Here is a 4949-nt window from a genome sequence, read left to right on the forward strand (position 1 = left end):
CATAAAATTGCAGTATTGCTTTTTAAGTTCAATATTGTTCATAAGACGTTTTTCTAGAGAAAAAAATCGTCTCAAAGCCGGTATTTTTGAATTTACAAATGTAGGTTCGCACGGATAATGCTTAAACGGTAATGAGACGACATATCGTCCGGATTCTGAACGATAAGTAAGTTTATGATAAATGTTTTCACATTTTTCTTCTTCTGAACTAAGCGGGTTTCCAAAATGAATATCTTCTAATTCAAAAAATCTTTTGACCATCGTTTCTGAAGGTGTATTTTCAAAAACACAGAAAGTTTGCGCATATTGTAAGGGTTGTACCACCGGAGCTGTACCTACTAGAATATACCCAAGACTGGTTTCCAGAGCTGTACATCCCGACTCGGAAATCTTATTGCTACCAATAATTTGGCCAAATATTTCTGATCCGATGATACCGTCGATTTCTCTTGGAATATAAAATTGTTCGTCAGCGAGAGGTAAAGCGGTTAAAAACGGCATAGCGTCATGATCAATAGTACAAGATGGAAGCGAATTAGTAATGTTTTCAACAACTAGCACTTCGGCGTGAAAACTGACATTTTTAGTAAAATGTGGGAAAAATAATATTTGGGTGCGACCCAATACCTTTAGTGCATTAGAACCGACTCCTTTTAAAGAAAAACACACCTTAGTTGCATGCAATCCCAAGCGTTTACAGCATTTGGCAGTTAACAAATTAGACTGACTACCACTATCAATTAATACGCGAATGCTGTGAAAATTATTAAATTTGTCTTTAACATTGACAATGGCGGTTGATAAAACTACTGAAGTATTTTGAGCGACTTTTGGCTGCGGTAAAATTGAACACAAACTTAAAACTTCCGCAGATGGCTGTTCTTCGTTGGTGATGGTTGAACTCGAAATATGAGCGGTTTCTAGAGGTTTTCTATCAGATGGTGGCGATTGAGTATTAAAATTATTATCGTGCAACAAAGAATGATGCTTACGATTGCAATATTTGCAAGAAGAAGTAGACTTACAATATTTAAATGGATGGTTACTCAAACAATTGACACAAAGTTTATTCTGTTTACACAGATAGTACCTTTCTTTAGGCGTCTTATTTTGAAAGACCGGACATCTATATATTAAATGTTCTTCAGTTTTGCAAAAAAAGCAGGGGCGTTTGTTGGTAACTGTATTATAACAAAAGGTTGTTTTATTAGGACGACTTTGGAAATTGTTAACATTAGAGTCATTAACCGATTTGACTTTATTAGTGCGAGTAGAAACAGTTATAGATTCGTAAGCTACGCATTGTTTTTTCAAAAAATTCATAAGCTCGTTAAAAGAGGGCATTTCTGTAGAACCGTGTTGCGTTTCAAAGCGCGTTACTAAATTTATGTCCAATCTTTTAAACAACATTTGTGCTAAGATAAAAGACCACTGGTCTACTGGATAGCCCATATTTTGAAGCGCGGCGAGATTTTCATTAAAAGTATCAATTAATTTTCTTAATGCGGACGGGGTCTCTCCGTTTAAACGCGGTGCCCCTTCTATTTCATTCCAATGAGCGGTAGACAAAATTCTTTTATTGGAAAACCTAGTTCTTAAAGCGTTATATGCCACAGTATAATTAGAAGACGTTAACGGATAACATTGCATTAAACTCTTTGCTGTTCCTTCTAATACTGATAAGAGATGTGAAAATTTTTCGATACTAGATAAGCGAGCGTTATTGTGGATTAAAGCGTCAAACACATCTATAAAAGTATTAAAGTTTTTAATATCGCCGGAGAACGTGATTAATTTGAGTTCTGGCAATTTTACTCGTGGAGCACTGCCAGTGTGTTCAGACTCGAGGATGTTACTGCGCGGTTGATTTCCAAAAATTTGGTGATAAGTGCTTTTAATTGAATAATAAGAGACTTCAAAATTTTTCCTTATAGCATCCTCTACTTCGAACACCTCGTCGGCGTCTGAATACAAACTGAATAGGTTGTTATGCAATTTTTGAAAATTGTCGTAGATAATTTGGATATTTTCGTAGCGTTGCATAAAATTTTCATGACACGTTGTATTAACAAGAGAATTGTTTGCTACCTCTAATAATTCATTCATACGATTTATTTCGATACTTCGTAAAAGTTTGGTCTTTTTAATTTTTTCGACATTCGACATTTTAAAATTATATGTTTAAAGCAATTGGCAAGAGTGAACAAACCGAATGAAATTATACAGTTAAATTGCGCGCGTCCCAACTCGAACGAAACGAAAGTATAACCTTGTGCGATTTCCAACTTGAAATTGATAAAAACACACGTTGAAAATTCCCAATTTACAAAAAATTGTCAATTCAAAAGCTAAGTAAATAATATTCTGCTCGAAGGACCAAATGTTACAAAAGCAAATGTTACAAAAGCGAAAAGCGGACTAATTAATCTTTTAGTGATAAAATAATAAAAAAAATGACTTACCCCCAAATATTTTGTCTCTATGATCTTTACACAAATTAAAGGATCGGAAAGAAAGGATTTGTGTGAAATTGACGTATACAAGTATCACAATAATTAATACAAAATGAAATTGAACTTGATGCAGTTGGCGTGTGTATCGTTGAACGAATATTCGGCAAGTGAGTTTTAAAACTGCACTCTGCGCTGCACCTAGAGATAATAAAATAGGCAAAGCGATAAAATAAATTTTAAATTTTATATTTAACAATATGTTTGATATTTCAAATTTAGACGATAAAATCGATTTTTTCAATAGTAATATGCTTTCTTTATTTGATAAGCATGCACCTATGTGCCCACATAAGGGTAAGTTTGGTGATCCCAAACCTTGGATTACGGAAAACGTTAAACGTATGATTCGTAACTCTGCTTTTAAACGCTTCAAACGAACTTCCAACGTTGCTCACTGGGACTATTACAAACAACTTAGAAATTTCACAACCACCGCAATTCGCAATGAAAAGAAATGCTACTTAACCCAAGTAGTAAAAAGCTGCAATGCTAAACAACTTTGGAAGAAACTGAATCAACTCCAATTATTGAGCAAGAAGAATAATTATATTCCTACAAATTTTGCAGATGCAGATGAAATTAATATGTATTTTTCTTCAACGCAACGCAGTTGCATACCTGATTTGGAACTCTTGGATTACTATAGCAGTAATAAATTTAACCCAAATAGTTGTTTCACTCTTTCCGAAGTTTTGGAGGAAGATATTACCAAAATATTATTTAAAGTGGCATCTAATGCTACTGGCGTGGACGGCATCAGTATAATTATGTTAAAACATTGTTGCCCTTTTCTAACTCCATATATAACTCATATTATAAACTATTGCATAAAATCTTATTCCGTACCTTCTGTGTGGAAGTGTTCTCTTCTTAAACCTATTGCGAAAGTGGCATCACCTAGTGGTATATCCGACCTTCGTCCTATAAGTTACCTGCCCTCTCAAAATTACTGGAAAAAGTTATTGTTGCGCAGTTGACTGACTATATTAATCAACTTCATGTCCTCCCCGCTACGCAATCTGGATTTCGTGCTGGGTATGGTTGCCCTGGAGCACTTCTCGATATTGTTGATGATATATTAAAAGCTGTGGATCAAGGTAACTCTTTATTATTAGCGCTTCTTGACTATTCAAAGGCATTCGACACTGTGAATCATTCTCTGCTTGTGTCCATTTTAGGTTACCTAGGTCTTAACGCTGAAGCAGTTGCATTTTTTCGTAGCTATTTATGTAATAGAAAACAGATCGTGTGCATGGGAAATAATCAATCAAGTCCTGTTACAGTACAGTCGGGAGTGCCTCAGGGTTCCATACTCGGTCCCCTACTTTTTACGATTTACACCGCGTTTTTATATAAGGACATAAAGCATACCAAAGTCCATATTTTTGCAGATGATACTCAGATCTATATCTCATTCCCTAAAAGTGAATTTCAAAGCGCAGTAAACAATCTAAATCTGGACCTCCAACAATTGTCAACAAATTCTAATAAATATAATCTTACCTTAAACTCTAATAAATGTAAAGTTATGCTATTTGGGAGTAAGAGGAATAGACTACCGTTAATAAATCTCACTCGAGTATCCATGAACGGTACAATACTCCCACTTGTGGATAGTGCTAAAAATCTTGGGCTCATTATGGATTCAGATTTGCGATTTAAGTTGCATATCTCAAAATTAATGCAAAAATCATATTTTACGCTGAAATTGTTGTATTCTCATAGGCATTCATTAAATCAACATTTAAAAAAGTTGCTTTGCGATACTCTCATTTTATCGAATTTTAATTATTGTGATGTCGTCTACAGTTCAAATTTGGATTCCTGTGAAATAAGACGAATTCAAATCGTTCAAAACTCCTGTCTTAGGTTTATATTTGGCGTCAGAAGAAGGGAAGGAATTTCCCATTACATTAGTAAGGCAGGTTGGTTGAAAATGGAAGATCGAAGGAAGCTGCATTGCTACTGCACTTTTTATAAAATAGTTGTCAATAAATGCCCACAATTTCTGGTTAACAAAATACGGTTCAGAACTGACACTCATAATATTAATATACGAAGAAAGGATTTACTTATTACAATCCCTAAGCACAATCTTCAGTTATATAAAAGGTCCTTCTCTTATTTAATAGCTTTTTATCTAAACAAACTAAAAATTAACTTTTCATCTATGTCGCTAGCACAGTTCAAAACCTTAATTAAAAATAAGCTTTATTCTGGTGAAGTGTAATACCTATAATTAATGTACATTTGTACCATCTTACTCAATTGAAATCATTGACTTATAACTTTCTCTCCTTTTCACAATTTAATGGATGTAGGTAGATTTCCACGACTGAAGTATACCTCTCTATGGCGTATTGGGGCTGAGTGGTAGACCAGATGGTTAATATTTTTGACCAATCTGAATCTTAACCCCTTGGGGGAAACTGGAAG

This window comes from Photinus pyralis, unplaced genomic scaffold (assembly GCF_008802855.1).
Source record: "Photinus pyralis isolate 1611_PpyrPB1 unplaced genomic scaffold, Ppyr1.3 Ppyr1.4_LG1, whole genome shotgun sequence".
NCBI lineage: Eukaryota > Metazoa > Arthropoda > Insecta > Coleoptera > Lampyridae > Photinus > Photinus pyralis.